The sequence below is a fragment of the Camelus bactrianus genome, chromosome 27, assembly GCF_048773025.1.
Source record: "Camelus bactrianus isolate YW-2024 breed Bactrian camel chromosome 27, ASM4877302v1, whole genome shotgun sequence".
NCBI classification, from domain to species: domain Eukaryota; kingdom Metazoa; phylum Chordata; class Mammalia; order Artiodactyla; family Camelidae; genus Camelus; species Camelus bactrianus.
Genome location: NC_133565.1, coordinates 8,829,666 through 8,848,166, shown reverse-complemented (window position 1 = coordinate 8,848,166; position 18,501 = coordinate 8,829,666). Strand labels below are relative to the sequence as shown.

Here is an 18,501-nt window from a genome sequence, read left to right as displayed (position 1 = left end):
GTGTAGTTTCTTTCTGTGGTTGTCTTTGATGAATTATTTGCACTAGATCATAAATGATGTGCATGTTACATATTGGAAACGAGGAAAGAGTGGGGACATACTACCTCCAATGCAGTCATCTTGTTACCAATTCGAAACTCGTACTGCTTGCTGCATGACAGGCCAATAAATCGGGAGATTGAGGTGTTGGATCAAGGAATAGTGACTTTATTTGAAAAGCTGGCAGACCCAGAAGATGGCAGAATGACTTGCTGGAGAACCGTCTCCCCCAAGTCAGGAATCAATCCGCTTTTATACTAAAAATGGGCGGGGATGTGGTTGGTTGTTGCAAACTTCTTGCGGTTTGAATTGTTTCTCCTTGGAATTCTTTGTTCTTGCAGCTGTCCACGTGGGTCAAATCATGGTGCCACTCTAAAACCTCCAAAAAAAAAAAAAACAAAGTTGATTCTCTATTTTGCAACTTGCCATCTCTACATAAGTGCAGAAGAGTTAACATCGTGAAAGATCAGAGCCCGGAGAATAGGCTCTCCTGGATATTTCAGGCTAAAGGCAACTTTCTTTTACAAAAGGTACAGAGCTACCAAGTCTGAGCCTAGAAAACGGCAGAGGTTTAAAGCCAAAGGAACAGATCTAACATGCAGTCAAATTTATTCTTTTCTATTACAATTTCTTTTTCCACCTCATAAATAATTTTAGTAAGAAACATGAGCAATTTTTTTACTTTTGTTTCTTAGTAACAGATAAGTGGTCCAAATACATTTATGAGAGCAGGGATGCTGTGCGGGCATTGGGGTCACAGCAAACTCTTGTTGGGGGTGGTCGACTCTGCAACATGTCTGATGCCCCGTGGGTGTTGTTGAGGGACCCCATAACCAGGGCCTCTCTTCAGGAACCAGCATATGGGCATTGACCTCTGGAGAACTCTTTTTCAGCTGCCGGAAATTTTTTCAGATACTGTGACTGAAAAACCACTACAGCTGGTGATAATTAGGGAATAGAGGAAGATGAAAAGGGCTTGGATTAGATTAGAAGAGAAGGACAGAATATCAGGGAACCTGGGGGCTTGGCAGTGGGTCCTTGGGAGAGAGGGGAGCAGAGGTGGGGAGGGGCACGTCTCTGGAACCAGCTTCTGCACCTGTCCCAGGGGCCAAGTCACACAGCTTTTAATTGGCCCAGGACGCTCTCCTGTCTGGATGTCACCCTGGGCAGAACCTTGAGAATCGAATGTAAGGGGTGGGCAGCACTCCCCTAGGGGATCACTGAGGACTTCGTTCAAGTCCACGGTGCCTTTTCTGGTCATGTGTCTTCACTTGCCCTTTATCTTAGGATCTGAGGAGCAGGAGCAAGGAATGCAGGGAGTGATCCAGGAAGACATCTGACTGTGTTAAGAGATGACAGTCACAGCCACACGGGGAGCGAGGACACTTGCAGCAAAGTAAAATGACTTCACAACTATTGCATCAGAGCTGCCGGTGTGAGAGAGCCTAAGCCTGTCTCAGAGTGCAGGGGACAAGCGGAAAGGAATGGTAAATTTCAACTGACAGTTGAAATTTTGTTAAATAGCCTGCTACTGTTGCTTGTATCACTTGAATGAATGCAGGCATATTTCTATGGGCATTTATATGTTCACTCAAACCCACCAGCCCCTCTTGCCCCCATCGGGGATGGGCTTTCTCAAGCACAGTGTACCTCCTGCTTGGATGGGCCACGCTGCTGGTCCTCGCCTGGGGCCGGGCTGCTGCAGGGCACTGAGTCCCCGAGGCATGGCCTGCAAGACACGACAGGAACACCTCTGCTCTTGACTGAGGGCCTCCGTTTCCCCCTGCAGTGTAAGAATGCTGGTGACTGAGTTAGAAGCATGCTTTGAGGCTGTCCGTGTCCTTGCCATCCAGAAGCAGAGCCTGGGAGCTTCCGAATTTCTCCAGAATGCGGTTTACATTCACCTTCGACAGGTGAGTTTATGTCTTTTTACAAGTGGAGGAATTACTTCAGTTTTCCTGGAACTTACTCAGCACTAGTCCATCTGATTTTTCTGTGCTAGGATTTAATATGGCATGCTAAAAATTCTGGAGTCAGATCTTGAAACCCTGATGAAGAGGATTATTTTATTTCTTTATATGATAGTATTTTACTTTCAAAATTCAGAGTTTTTGGTTCTTTCAAAAATTTTTTGGGGGGTTGGAGAAACAACTTTGCTCTTACCATCTTTGTGACCTGTTGCTATATGCCTCTCACCTGTCTTCTGTCACTTGTGAGGCGGTTCCATTTGTGACCCTGTCCGGGTTGTTCATGGTATAAAACATAAAGTCTGTAAAAGTACAGTCCCTTTTACTCCGAAGACATTCCACAAATACTACTTAAATCTGGGTGTGGTTTTAAGAAGACAGAATCATTAGAACATGTACTTGCAGGTTGCTAGTGCAAAATCCCCAAATCAATAGTCTAGCTCAACATCTAAAATCTTTCTAATCTACCTTGGATTTGTATGGATAATTGAAGCAGTTTGCTAAGAACTCAAGACCAGGGTTAGAATACAGGCTGGTGTAGCTCAGCAGGTCCTCCCAAGCTGATGCTCTGCCAGAGGGTGGGTCCTAGGGGAGAGGGCGTGTCCTCCCCTCCCTGAGCTGACATTTTGATGGCAAAGACCTTCATCAGGTGAAGAACTTGGAGTTTCTTCTAATAACAGTGGGTTTGAAAACAGTCCTAAAAGGGTGGGAGTGACACAATCCCATTTGTCTCAAGTAGGGGAAAGTGGCTTTGGGGCCACTTGGGAGACTCGTGAGTCCAGATGGGCAGTGTTGGTGGCTTCCACTTGAGCGGTGGGATGGTCAGTGGGTAAAAGCGAACAGATTGAAGGCATGTTTAGATGGTAAAAAGGAAAGGATGAATGCTGTCTGTGAAGGTAGGATGGAGTAAGGAACAGGTTTCTGGGTGGATTAATGAGGTAAATGATGGTCCTGCTGTGCTCTGAGGAGGGAAAGCTGTAGAGGGAGATCTAGGGGATAACTGATGAGTTCAGCTGTGGGTAAAGTGAAAGGCTGTTAGATGTGTGGTTTGGGAGCTCAGATGAGAGCCAGTTGTGAGTAGGGGGAGGGGAGAGAGACTTTCAAATCAGTTTGTCTTGTGAACATACAAATAAGTATGAGTAATGACACACTTAAAACCTCTATATTCTGTATTTAAAGCCCAGTGACATTTTGCTATTTTGACTGCAGAGGTTCTTAATTTTTTTTAATAGAAATAAAATAATAGAAACAAAATAGTGCAGTTAATGAACATCTTAGAGTTGATGTGTGTCCTTGTATGTATTTTCATACCTCATCTGTTTATAACCATAATCTACAAAAAGTTCGCTTGCTTAGCATAAGAGTTAAACAGAGGGACGTGACACACAGTGTTGGGCTTGAAGCTGATCTTCTCGGGCAAATTATGTCACCTCTCTGTGCCTTAGTTGCATCTTCTGTGACTGCCCCCGGGCCCCTCATCACAGCTGATTTCCTAGACTAGATGTTGGGAGGGAGGCTGCTGAAGGGAATAAGAAGTGGCAACTTCTAGGGATATTGAAGAGAGAGTCAAAAACAGATTAAAGCCGATAAACTGAGTAAAAATACCCTCAAAAGAGAAAGAATCTCGCAGTGTTTTGAGCCCCTTAGCGTAAGGGAAACAAAATCAGGTAGACCCAAAGCTCTTGAGCATGTGAATATTGTGGGTGGGAGGGTGTCCTCACAAAAATGTTGAGAAAAGTCCTTTTGGTTTCCCTTGATGTTTCCAGTAAGGATGGGGAGCAGAAGAGAAAACCCCCTGCTTCACAGTGGAAGCTGCTGTTTTGTGAAAAACTGACCAAAGGTTGGAGACCAGTCATCAGTGGTGCTGGCAGATGAAGAGACTTTGGAATTGGGTGGGGCACTTGCTGCGACTTCCAGGTGACCAGCTGGCTGGGGGCTGTGAGCCGGGCAGTAGGTTTGCAGGGTGACCCGGGCATAATCCCTGGCTCTGAGGCTGCTGGTCTGACTAGCAGACCTGGGCACACGCAGTCCTTATGGGGCAGCTCGGGATGTGGCCTGGGACACCAGCTGTGCTGAGGGCTATAAGAGGGCTTCCCTGAGGGGGTGTCCCTGCGGAGAGTGGGAACGTGTTCCTGAAGGGGAAGAAGAGCCTCTGATCAGGGGGCCGGATGCACAGGCAAGACCAGCTGGAGCATGGAGGCTTCTGGGAGCCAGAAGTCATATAATGGCCCAAACCGCCTTGTTCCTGCGAGACTGAAGGGAAAAGATGCTGAAAAGTTAGGCTAGGTTCAGACCCTGTGGTGGGTTATGAGTGACAGTAAAGGACTGTTCAGGCAGGCACGAGAGAACCCTGTGGGCGTCCCAGCTGGGGCGTCACGCCGGAGGGAGGAGCAGAGTTATAGACTTTGCCACTTATTAGTTGTGTGCCTTTGAGCAAAATCACCCCACCTCTCTATATATATATCTTCATCTGTAAAGTGACAGAGTGACAAGCTCGTGTCATCAGAAGGCTTAGTTTAGCTCTGATCCTCTTTGTCCAGTCCTGTCAGTGCTGCCCTGTGAGGTTCAGCAGCGGCTGCTCTTACCCTGAGATGGGAGGGCGTAGTGGGACATTGTAGTGCCCGAGGGCAGGAAGGGGTTGCTTTAAAAGCAGACATGTTGCCGCCTGCAGGCAGTATGGTTGAAGGTCCTGCAGGGGACTTTGGAGGCCTTAGGTCGTGGAGAGTACTTTGGACGCCTTAGCTTCGTCTTAAGTCTTGTTTTCCATTGCGGACCGGATTTGCCTTTGCACATTGATGCTGAAGATTTGGGCTTCTAGCAAAGCTGTTTTCAGAGATGGGTATATACTTAAAATATCCTATAAAATAAAATGATTTATTTAACGTGTGGGACTTCGCAGCTGTTGGGAACAGCTCTGTTGGCCTGGTCATCAAGGAGGACACTAGGAGTCAGCAGAGCGTGCGGGAGGGCAGGCAGCCTGCAGTGCTGATGCGGGGTGTTCTCCAGAGTAGAGCACTCTGCTGAGTTGACTCTTCTCTGAGTTTGGTTGCCAGATGAGCAGACAGCAAATTAATGAGTTCTGGTGGGATTGTATAATGACAGGAAGAAAGAGGAAACCGTAGTTTTTCCAGACTAAAACACGCTTTTGTTTCCTGATCCAGTATGTTCCATTACAGAATTGATGAGTTGTGTCTATTCTGGGACTTCACTGAAATAAAAGTTCAGCCTAAATATTAAGAGTTATGTTTTATTTGGCTGGAGGACTCGAGCCGGAATGGCAACCTCTCAGATCACTCTGAGGCACTGCTCCCAAGAGGTAGGGGAGGAGCTAGGATATATAGAAGTTTTACAAGAAAGACGAGGTAGTTGGAACAATAAAATATTGCTTGTTATCTAAAGAAAACCAGATATCTCAAGATCAAATATTTAGTGCTTTTCTATGTATGGGAGGAAGCAAATATTTGGGTCATTGAATTCATTCCTTTGGCAAGTACCTAGCTATCTAGGGCCAGTATCCTGTCCTTTCTTACTCTGAGTCCGCTCAGAGGGCACCACTGTGAGTGGCTGAGAGGCTGGGCTGCAGGCATGCACTCGCTGGGGTGTGGCAGCAGCCGCTGATGACTTGGTTTCAGCATTCTTTGTTTACTGATATGTTTGCAGTATTTTCATTCACAGTGCTCCCCCTTGGTCCTAAATTCTGCCAATATTTTGAGATACATTTCATGACCAATTTTGTCCCACGGTGCTAGGATGGCTCAATCCTAGTTCAGGTGAAGAATCTTCTGAGTTGCCATTCAAGGTGTTAGTTTTTTTATCAGGACCTGTTGATACTAAAATTTCTCTGGATCACCTGTCTTACTAGTTTGTTATGATCCAGGAAGTGTTTACCCTTCATTGCTCATTCCCATACCTAGAATCACACTATTAGAATTACTTTATTCAGGGTTATAAATTTTATCTATTTCTTCAAGATGTTTAGCCATCATCAATTTTGTAGGCCTAGTTACACTTTGGGAAATGTAACAGACAAATTCATAAAATAGACAGGATATAAGTAATACAGCTAGTAACATTAATAAAGTCACGAGTAAGAATTTAATAGTCGGGAAGTTGTATTTTGGGGTTAAAATTTTGCTTGTGTTTCTGATTGAGTTTGAGTGATCTTATGAGAAAGTTCATATTTATGGTCAGGCTCAGAGCAGGTATTAATTGGCCAGGTGAGGTCTCCCACCTTGTAAGATCAACAGTGGCCTAAACAGAACTATAATTTATTTTTAGAATAACGTTTCTGAGGGCTATCTAGTTAGAGCCTTGGAGTAGGGAAACCCACCAAGGTAACACAGGAGTACTAGACATAGGTAATTTACCATAAACTTAACAATTGGAGTAGTTCATAATCAAAGGTAGGAGAAATTATCACAGTAATTGTTATGCAGGCCTGGTCCGGTGTCTTGGATAAGCTGTCTAACTCAGATATTTTCTTCTTCTCATCCTGGCCTGGTAGCTTTTTCTCCATTTGGGCATTGTTTTAAGGTGAGCAGTGCTCTATAGGCCAGTGCATTGCAGGGGCTATTTCTGATAGGAAATGAACCCGAAAGTCCGTTTCCTTCAGCTTTGGTGTGTATGGTCTATTTAAGAGTACCTGATAAACGGTCCTTCCATTCAGCTTGGAGACAGTTCTTTAAGTCATGCCTGTTCCAGTTTGTATAATCCCCTGGCTGCAGGTCATGGGGCATTGGAACTTTACCCAAGGATAGATTAGTGAGCTTCAGAAACAAAGCTAGAGTATCCTATTAATAATTCAGTTAAACTGTACAGCAATGTGACATAACAGCAAGGAATGATGTGGGAAGTTTCTTAGTAAATACGGACGTCAATTAACAAAACTAGAATTTAATATCCACTAAAATATAATCTTTTTTCTCTCTAAAGTTACCCTCATTTTTCTCAAATAAAGCCATGTCAAGATTAATTTGTTTACAAGATGTCTGATTATTTGATCATATAGGCTTTTTTAAATTGGCTGTGTTGGAACTTTTAATTAGGAGTCTCAGGGTAGAATGTTAATAAGGTTTGCTAAGGCCAGGAAAGCCCCGTCAAGGGCTTGTCATGGATTTCTGCCTTACAGATTTAGGTAAATTCTTTTCTCTTTAAAATCCTTAAAATACCTTGAGATTCCTATATCTGTTAGGAGATGATCTTCCTCATTTGTCTGATAGAGCCACTGGGGACCTAAGAGTTTTTAGTCGATTGAGGGATCAGATAGAGAGAAAAGATAACTGTTCCAAGTCTGAATACATAGGTATAATTTATCAAATTGCTGTGAATCATAACTAGCTTAAAGAGAAGAGATTCTTTATGTCTGGGAAACAGGTTAAAAGCCAGTAGTATTTTAAACAAAATCAAAAATTATAAACATATTCACCAGTTTACTCAGTCCCATGTAACTAATTCTTTTAATCACAGTTTTCATTGGAAATTTAAAATTTCTTACCCAGTTTAGTTCACTGCTATAGTTTGATATTTATTAGAAATCAGTAAATCTCCTTGAAGAGCAAGCATTTTGCAAAACCATCAGAAGACAACCATTAACTGTCTATAAATGACAAAAGATTTAAAATCATGGTTAAACACCGTTACACTATAATCGATAAAGAAACCTGGTCACTATACCCAGAATTATCACTGGTAACATTTCAGATATACCAGAATTTTAGGGAGTCCATATAATTTCTACAATATCTATATTAATAATATTTTCTCATACAATATAACCTTAGCAGATTTATTATTCATTTGACAATACAGTGTTATTTAACATGCCAAATGAAATTTACTAGATTAAAATCTCTCTTTGGGATGTTTCAGGGGCCCTCTGTAGCATCCCAAACTTAACTGGAGATTAAAAGAACTTTAATTAGAAATTGATATTTGGGGAGCTTGTTAAAAGATTTCAGAACACTTGGTCAGATAAACATATAGATCACTGTAACGTAGTACTAATTCATTAACAAGAAAGTGCGTCAAAGGTAATGGCAGAACAGATCAGTTAAGTGGTATAAGAAGTTTTACAATCTGTTACTGAAGGTGGATTAACATTTTAAGAAAATTTTTTCCTCTTAACAGAGAGAAAACCAAATCTAGTCTTGTACCTGCTTACTTCTAAGATTCATTTACTTTGCCCAAGTTGATTCTAAACTTAGCCAACTCCAACCACGTATGAAACTCTTTCCTCAGGGTTCCTCTTCCACAAGCATTCCATAGCTTTCTATACTCATATTAGTGTGTCCCTTATTTTCTCTTCCATTCAGAAGTAACCAGCTTCAGGAGAAATTTGCTATTTTTAATTAACAAAATATAATTCCATTCTTATATCTTCCTTTACACATTTATCTTACTTTCCTAGGATACTGAGATCATTCCCTTAATAATAGAGACTATTTCAGGGTGGCATCATCCATTTATTAGTATTTCTAAACACCTTTATTTTCTCTGTAAGAAGAAGTTACATGTTAAGTAATTCATATTTCAATCTTATTTTATCTGAAAATGGCATAGCTATTTAATAAGATCCTATCATTTGACTTAATTTAGCACAACTCTAGAATTTAAAGATACCAAACATTTAGAGATTATCTTAGGCATACATTTTAAAAATATATTTTAAAAATTTACCCAAAGCTCTCATCTAATTTGGATTTAATTTACTTAAAATTTTACCACACCACATTACTGTTTTTTTTTTTTCTTGACAAATCTGCAACAGATATAACAGGATCTTATTTGACTTTCATTAAACCCAGGTACAGTAAAGGCATTATACTTAATATTGATGACTTTAAAGATGTCTATATTAATTAGAACATTCTTAAACTAAACAATATCAAATATTATCTTAATATTTAATATTTTCCAGTTCACGTGATGCTGAAAGTCAATTTGTTCAGTTTTTATTTTAAAAATACTTAATTTTCAAGCTCTTATTTTTACGTCAATTAAGCAGATCTCTTTGACTTTTTTTTTTAGCTGTACAAATATCTCACATCTATAATGTGTACACAGTCTTATAAACAGACAAAAGCAAGAGATCTCATAGCTTCACTTTAAAACTTACTTATAAGATAGGTATAATAATAGTTGGAGTAAAGTGAATTTGCTTGCTCAAATCACTAAGGCTTACTATTTATGAAACAGACATTTAAAATTTCTTGACAAAGTCTGAAGGACACGTCAGAGTTCTGAGTTCTAAAATGCCAAAAATTTCTTGGCCTTAAGTTTTATTTCGTTGAGCTAATTAGCCTCAGTCCTAGGTCACTGTTTGCTGTATTTACATTTCTGATCTGCAAGACAAAGACACAATCTTCCAATTCCCCAGAGAACTGCTCTGTCACCCAGACCCAGTTTTCTCTCCTTAATTGGCATTTTTTTATCAGTGAGAAGAGCTGTAAACAAAGAATTCCGTGTTTTAAAACTTTAAGGTTTACTTTATCATGTTTTCCAAAGCTTGCATAAGGCATTTAGTAAGGTCTCTTTTCTTGAGTTATAAGTTAAACCCAGGGTAAACCTCTTATTATTATTTTTATTAGCCACTGAATATTAGTTTTTAGTTTTACGTTATACTGGACGGCTCATGTAACTCTAATAGTTTCTTTTACTTTGTTCAGTTAATATTTTCTGAGGGACAGATTTGTGCCCAGCTTTATAATACCAAGAAGGGGAAGTGTTTTTCCATTGAAACATATCAATCCCACAACATAATTAAGCAAAAATTTTATATAAAGACCATTTAAATATACCAAATTTACAAACTTTTATCTCAATTTTATTAAATCTTATACCTTTAATTTTTATATTTATGTTTTAATCAATAATTCTTATTTCTAGAAGGAGTGCCAGAAGCCTTTTTGTGTGTGTGTCTGTGTGTGCATTGTATCTAATTTTATAGAAAAGTCTCTAGGATGCCCAAGTTTCATCCAAAGAGCTTAGACCCTTCTCAATTTTTAATTTGATTAATTGGTCTGTTGTCCCAATCATTGATCAACTATTTCAGTTTATATATACATATATTTTAAACTGTGGCAAATAAAAAGGACTTGTTTGAACTTTAATGTTGGGGGGCATTAGGTGATCTCTTTCGCCCTTTATTTTACTTTATGTAGTGTAGTATCAAAACCTTGTACCTAAATCCAAAAATGTCCATTTTATTTATCTCATTCAAAATAACCATATAAAAATATTTATCCACTTGGGATAAGCCCCTTATCTTTTTTTTTCGACATTTTAACAATCATTTTTCCAGTTATTCAACCTAATTAACATTAATTATTCTAAGTTTTTATTAGCATCTCTAGAAACATTTATCGGAAAGGAAAAACACAAATGTAGCTTTTCAACCCAGCTTTATTTTTTTCACTAAGTTCTTAGGTTAAACATTAGATATATTTTTCTACCTTTAAAATTGATTTTAATAGATACCAATAATACAGCTGTTTATAATGAGATCTCTTTCAACTTTCACCAATTTAAAAGTTTTTCCAAATTAAAGGATCCATCATATGGCCATCAATTTATATATATATAGTGATTTTAAACCAATAAGATGAAGAGGCTCTTCCACATGAGAGTGGGGGTGTTGCATAAATAAAATTCAAAGGTTTACTCTCCAAAAGCTAAAGGCCTTTGTGGTCCAGGCTGATGAAACAAAGTTTAAGATGGCAAAATATCTGACAATTGGTACAATCAAAGAATTGCTTAGAATCCCAATTTATTTGCGTGGCCACCATATGTACACAATACTTCAACCTTTTGTATGGCAGACTCTCAAGGTTTCCTTTAAAAAAAAAAGTAAACGTATATATACATACATACACACATTTAAAACACCCAGAGAAAGGTAAAACGTTTACATTTCAAGGACACAGGAAGAGAAATCCAAGTTCCCCCTAACGGGGATTTTGTTTTTATAAGTTCAGAATTCCAAAAAAATGTTTTTATCAGGCCTGGTTAGTTACTTTCACAGTGAGTTTTTTTTTTTTTTCTAATTCCCAATTAATGCTGTAAGTTTTGTACGTACATAAACCTGGCTGTGGTAATAGTTGGAGGCTGGCAATCTGTCATTTTTTCTTTTCTTTTCTGTTTTTTATTTTTTTTGAAAGTTCTATTCCCCATTGTAAGGTCGGGTTCTCAGAATAAATTTGCTAGTAAGATTTCCCTCAGGGACAACTCTATGGCATGAAGTCTTTGCCTCTACCACTCCTGCAAGATTCTCTGTCACCAGAGAAAGCTGTTACCAGCCAGGAGGAGGGTCCCATTTTTGGAGTTGAAAGGTTACTCATAAGAGTTTTACTTTTATCCTGAAAAATTCAATGGAGGTAACCAAATTGAGGAAAACATTAGACCAACCTCTTACCTAACCACTCAGCCCTGAACCCAGTGTCTTTCAACTTGGGCACACTCGGGACGTCTCCACTGGGTGAGTATTTTCCTGGTATGTTTCCACCAGCCCCACTTCGGACGTCTCCTCAAGGTGGGTATTTCCCGTTATCTTTCAACCAGGCCCCAACCAGTATGTCTCCACTGGGTGGGTAATTCACCCCAGTATCTTTCAACTGGAGGGCCAGTTACATGGAAACACCGCCAAATAAAACTCAGGATCATCAACCAATATGTGAGTTCTGAGAACCAAGAGAGACTCACCCAAATTCATCTGGACTCCCCGAGGAGGCGGATGGGCACAAAGGGCCACTTATGGTACCAAGGTTCTGGATACTCGGAGAGTTCAGGTGGAGAAAGTCTGCTCTGGGTCCCTTCATGGTGTCCAGAACTGTTGACTGAAATACATGTGCAACCTAAAGGTTAAGAGTTATGTTTTATTTGGCGGGACGCCTCGAGCCGTGATGACAACCTCTCAGATCTCTCTGAGGGACTTCTCCCGAGAGGTTGAGGAGTAGCTAAGATATATAGGAGCTTTACAACAAAGACCAGGTTGTCGGAACAATAAAAGATTGCTTGTTATCTAAAGAAAGCCAGGTATCTCAAGTTCAAGAATTTAGTGCTTTTCTATGTATGGGAGGAAGCAAACATTTTGGACTCCCTGAATTCATTCTTTAAACAAGCACCTAGCTAACTAGGGCCAGTATCCTGTCCTTTCTTATTGTGAGTCTGCTCAGAGGGCACCATTGTGAGTTGCTGCAGAGGCTGGGCTGCAGGCCTGTCCTCGCTGGGTGGTGGCGGCAGCCGCTGTTGACTTGGTTTCAGCATTCTTTGTTTACTGACATGGTTGCAGTATTTTCATTCACATTGTAGTATTTTCGTTCACGGACTGATTATGGATAATCTGCAACCTTGGAAAGCAACCAAGATGGAATTACTGCAGGTACCTTCTACTTTAATAAGCCGTGTGCAAACATAAACATGGAGGAAGCATACATTTGTATTTGGTGGTGTAGGGAAGGGTTTCTGCACATTACAGGAGAAAGCAATGCAGAATTCCTTAAGTCCACCTTTCTTTTCTGTAGTGGTTTCTGAGAACAGTTTATGGTAATTAACCAACATTGACAAATGGTGGCACACATTGCATTTAAGAGCTGGCCGGCTGCAAACTTGTGTATTGGACAGGTGGAATTCATAGGCAAGTGGTCAGGTGGATGGGAGAGAGATGGAGCCTAGGCCTGGGCCCAGATTCCAGTTTCAATCGCCATTTCCTCACCATACGGCCTTGGACTAGAATGTAACCTCTCCTAACCTGTTGGTGAATCTGTGAAATGGGCATGATAATATTCGTTTCTTCCTGGGATTGTTGTAAGTTCTAAAGAGTATTGTAGCACACATGAAGCACTTAACACACTGGCACTTAGCAGTGTTCAGTGTGTGCGGCCGCCCCGCTTGGCATGTGTCAGAGCCGTAAAGGCATCATTTGTCTGTTGAGGATGCACTGGTAGCCCCTTGAATAGGTTGTGAATTTGGTGATTTCCTTTAATCTTGGTAACTCTGTGTGCCATGGGCAGATATTTTCATGGACAGATGAGGAATCTCAGGGTAAAGAAGACTGTGTAATTTGCCCAAAGTCAGACCATAATTTTGGGTGCAGGGGCCTCGGTTCAGCATGGGCCACAGGGCCTTCTGCCCTCTCCGTTCAGCACCAGAGCCAGATGTGTGGTCGGCTGTTTCCCAGCCCAGAATATCGGGCAGGCCGCAAGACACACCTGGCCCCGCTCTGCTTGAGCAAAAGCTCCGGAGGAGAGGAAGTTACAAAAGGGATAAACATAAAAACAGATGACAGCAAACTGTGATCAGCACTGAGAAGGAAAGGAACATGCCTCGCAATGCAGAGCTGTGAGCTTTCCCGTCGGGGCTGCTCTGGGGGCGTTCATCTCAGCTAAACAAACTCTGCTGCTGCACCAGGGCAGGAAGGCAGGGAGCGTGTGGGAAGGTAGACAGGGCCTTGTTAATCATACTCATTCCCAATTAAGCTGCAGCTGTCACAGGCACTTACCTAGTAAACAGATGTCTTCCATAATCATCACGCACTTTTCTTGGTAGATTTATTGCCCCACCTTTGAGATGAGGTCATTAAAGCTGGGGAATTTGCTGCATGCCCGTGATCACCATGGAAATACCCCCACTGGTCTTTCAACCTAGACTGGTGTGGCTGTCATGTCCCAGCCCTGTGAATGGCATCGTGTTGCTTCTCCCAAGTGGCCCAAATGACTGACATTGATATTCTTAATTCGTAGGAAATGGTATGTGACAATAGGAGAAAAAGGTAGTAAGAAATTGTTTGGAAAACAAGAAAAAAAATCCAATTCTTCCCCAGCTGGGGGAGCGTACCCTGTGTCACACACCCCACTCACTGCGTGTCACCTTCTCCCTGCTGACTCCACGTTCAGAAGCCACTCTGAGCCTTTGAAGAACATTTTGCCTCATGACACTGTTGACTAGGACCTGCGACCTCTCTGTCCCTGGTTAACTCTCTCTTCAAAGCCATTTAAGTTTTTTGCAGGCTCCTCAGCTCAGATGTAAGAATAGCCTCTTTCAACTTGTTGATGCAGCTCCTTAATGAAGATCTTGTGAAGGAAACTTAGTCAAAACCTGGGAGGTATGCACACAGTGACTGCAAACTCAGCACTTTATGAAGTTCAGAATCAGATTTGTGGGTGACTCAGGAAAGGCTTTTTTAAGGTAACAAGGGGAAAGTGAAAGGATGCAGGCTGTGTGAGACTGAATCATCTCGGTCCCAGCCAGCAAGGCACCTGCGTTCAGGATGGTGTGTGGGGAGTGCAGAGTTCTCACAAATAAAGAAGTTTTGGGATGGGAGGGAGGACAGTTAGGTACTTTACTGTGGAGGGAAAAAGTGGGTTGAACATTTCCTAGTTGAACAAGAGGATTGTGATATGATGTGCTTGTATTTTGGAGAGAAGGGTTTTGTGGGGACAGACCTAGGGAGAACGCTCTGTGGCTGGGGAGTCAGCACAACAGAGAAACACAGAGAACAGGGCAGACCCAAGGCCCCTGCTGGGGAAGAGGCTGCCCTCCAATTCGAGCCCTGGGGGCGGCTTCTGTCCATTAGCTGGGGCCTCAGAGCTCCCCTCAGAACCCAGTCCTGTTGATACAAGAAAACAGATGTGGGGCATGAGACGGGCTGTGTCCCAGGCTTTGGTTGAGCCCCTGGGATGTGTCCCACCAGATTTTGTTCCTTGGTTTCGTGCAGTAAAGAATTCAAGAGCAAGCCAGTGTTGAGTAAAGGTAGATTTATTCAGAGAGATACATTGAAAGGCAAGAGAAACGTCATGAGGTGTGGGGGTTTGATGCTCAGATTAAAAGTAGGTACACACTCCACAGAGTGTGAGCCTTCTCCGAAGAGGGAGAGAGAGGGGTGACCGTGAGGTGGCGCTGTGTTGCTCATTTTCTTGGGCTTGGTGGTTACATTTGCTAATATGTAGAAGGACCAGCCTAATGGCAAGGGGCTGGGATTCCCAGGGAGTTGGCCATTTCCCACCCTTTGACTTTTTGTGGCTAGCCTTGGGACTGCCATGGTGCCTAGGGCATGTTATTCACCATGTTACTATTACAATGGGTGTATAATGAAGCTCAAGCTCTGCTAGAAGTTAAATCTCTTCATCCTGAGCCTCAAGGCCTATTGGGGGTTGAATCCTTCACCATTTTGATGTTAATTGCTGTGGCCTTCCTTGAATGGTTGTGCTCTGCCCCCTTCCATCCTGTCTCACTGTGATGACACAGAGAGAGCAAAGGCCAGGCCCTGCCTGTGCTCCTGCATTTAACAGCGGGAGGTGTGGGGTGGGCTTATGATGACTCTGAGTGGTGAGAAGGTTGTTTCAGATTTTCCCACGTGAGGCATTGGGACCTGCCAGCAGCCATCACAGATTTATCTCACGGGCATTATAGCTTGTGTTGTTATGGAAACAACAGGCCAGCCAAGAAACAAGCACTGAGATTTATTACGCTGGCGGGCTCAGAGGGGCTTTTGTTCCGAAGCTCTGAGCACCTCCAAGACCTACACATGAGGTTCTATAGGGTTAATTACAAGTAAGGGGCTATTACCCAATAAGGCTCAAATAACAAAAAGCAAGGAATCAGTACGCTGAAGCTTATGAATTTGGAACAGATCACGTTACTGACAATTGTTGACCTTGGATTTACGAGTTAGCTTATTAGCCCAGTAAACTGACACTAAACTTCAGATTTACGAGTTAGCCCAGCAATACTTAGATCAGTAAACCGACACTTATCACACTTATATTTGTGACTTAGCTCGTTAGCCCAGCTGGGCTTTTCCTTCACAGTGTCACTCATCTTTTCTATATTTCATTTATTTTTTAAGTATTTAATCCAAATTTAATATCAGGTTATTTTGGAAAGAAATTTCTCTTTTTCTTTTCTTTGGGGCTCTTTTGGGGGGGTAGGTAATTAGGTGTATTTATCTGTTAGTGGAGGCCCTGGGGCTTGAACCCGGGACCCCGTGCACGCTAAGCACACGCTCTACCACCCCCCATGATCTTTTCTTTTTGCTTTAGCTGCCAAGAATCTTACAGCTGAATTTCTAGTCGGCTTTTAACACTTGCCCTGAATCCAGGGAATCCATTTTTATGACTTTACCTCCCCCTGGTTTCATTTAAGTATTGAATCTCCAATTTCTCTTCACTCTCAGTTTTGCCTTTTTGTTGTTATGGTTGTTAAGGTGTGTTTAAAAAAATTGTTTAATTTCTCTTTTAGCAGGAGGCTGAAAGTAAATAAATATGTAAACCAACAGCACACTTAAATGCTTTTATAAATTCTAAGCTGTTTAGTAGTTACTTAAAAACCGAATTGAATATTAAAGTGATAACATTTTTAAATTACTTTTTAATTTTTTACAAAGATATAGCTGATTTAAAATATGATATGTTTCGGGTGTACAATAGATGCTCCATTTATAGTAACTGTAAACATTGGCTGTATTCCCTGTGTTGTAAGATACATCCCTGTAGCGTGTTTACATTACATGTTGCAGTTTGTATAAGAAAGTTGGGTAAAGCAGAGTCTGGGGCATGGCTGTGTCTGACCCAGGGTCACGCTCACCCTGCCTGTCAGAGCCCAGGCCCTCACTCCTGTCTGCAGGGCAGCGAGTGGAGGCAGCCCTCATCAGCACTGGCACCACCCTCTGAGCGGGAGTGACAGCAGTGTCTGTGTGTGGATGTACAAAGTGTTTTTCCAGGAGCTTTACATGCATTTCTGCATTTAATAATTAAAGCCCTCCTGTGAGGAAGCGTTTTATGATTTTAATGAATAATATATTTTATTTTGATATTGATAGACTTCAAACCTCCAGAAAATTTACAGAAGTAGTACAGTAAACGCTTAGATACAGTTCACCTTAAAGGGCACTATTTGTCCTTTTGTGTCTGGCTTATTTTAGCATAAAGTTTCAAGGTTCATCCATATTGTAGCCTGAGTCAGTACTTTATTCTTTTGGTTTCATAATATCCTTTTTCTTTTTTTTCGTTTTTGGTCTATTTAAAAATATTTTCATTGAAGTCTAGTCAGTTTATAATGTTGTGTCAGTTTCTTGTGTACAGCACAACAATTCAGTTAAATAGGAACATACCTGTATTCATTTTCATATTCTTTTTAAACATAAGTTACTATAAGATATTAAATATATTCTCCTGTGCTATACAGTATAAACTTGGTGTTTATTCTTTACATACTCAGTATCTGCAAATCTTGAACTCCCAATATATTCTTTCCCACACCCTCTCCCGTCTGGTAACCATAGTTTGGTTTCTATGTCTCTGTGTCTGTTTCTGTTCTGTAGATAAGTTTATCTTTTTGTGTCTTTGTTTTTTGATTTTTTTTTTTTTTTTTTTACATTCCACATGTGAGCGATCTCATATGGTATTTTTCTTTCTCTTTCTGGCTTACGTTTCTTAGATTGACATTCCCCAAATCCATTCATGTTGCTGCAAATGGCATTACTTTATTATTATTTTATGGCTGAATAGTAGTCTATTGGAGAAATATACTACAGTCTCTTTATCCAGTCATCTGTCAGTGGATATTTAGGTTGTTTCCATGTCTTGCTATTGTAAATACTGATGCTGTGAACATTGGGGTGAAAGTGTCTTTTTGAATAAGGATTCCTTCTGGATATATGTCCAGGAGTGGGATTGATGGGTCATATGGGAGGTCAATTTTTTGTCTTTTGAGGAACCTCTATACAGTTTTCCACAATGGCTCCACCAAACTGCATTCCCACCACAGTGTAGGAGGGTTCCCAATTCTCTGCAGACTCTCCAGCATTTACTGTCTGTGAACTTCTGAATGATGGCTATTCTGAATGGTGAGAGGTGAGACTTGATTGCAGTTTTGATTTGCATTTCTCTGATAATGATATTGAACATTTTTCTCATGTGCCTATTGGCCATTTGTATGTCTTCATTGGAGAAATGTTTCTTTAGGACTTCTGCCCATTTTTGAATTGAATTGTCTGTTTTTCTTTCTTATTAAGTGTAAAAGCTGTTTACATATTCTGGGAATTAAGACCTTGTCAGTTTCATTTATTGCAGCTATTTTCTCCCATTCCATAGATTGTCTTTTTGTTTTGCTTTTTGTTTCCTTTCCTGTGCAAAAGCTTGTAAGTTTAATTAGATCCCACTTGTATTATTTTGCTTGTATTTCTATTGCTTGAGTAGACTGCTCTAGGAAAACATTGTTGAGATTTATGTCAGATGTTTTGCCTATGTTTTCTTCTAAGAGGTTTATAGTGTCTTGTCTACATGTTTAAGTCTTTAAGCCATTTTGAATTTATTTTTGTGTATGCTGTGAGGGAGTAGTCTAACTTCATTGATTTACATGCAGCTGTCCAGTTTTCCCTACACCATTTCCTGAAGAGGCTGTCTTTACTCCATTTTATGTTCTCACCTCCTTTGTGAAAGATTCAATGACCAAAATTTTGTGGGACTATTCTTGGTAATTTTGTTTATCCATTCATTGATGG

General features: G+C 40.9%; 1 protein-coding gene across 1 annotated transcript in view; it reads left to right on the top strand.

Annotated features, from left to right (window-relative positions):
* Window positions 1–18,501, top strand: part of LOC141575217 (uncharacterized) — a 93,790-nt gene that overhangs the window by 66,344 nt on the left and 8,945 nt on the right. The window contains exons 9-11 of the mRNA XM_074353968.1: window positions 381–569; window positions 1,327–1,526; window positions 1,829–1,952. The gene's annotated coding sequence lies outside the window, so the exon portion shown is untranslated. The remainder of the gene's footprint in view (window positions 1–380; window positions 570–1,326; window positions 1,527–1,828; window positions 1,953–18,501) is intronic.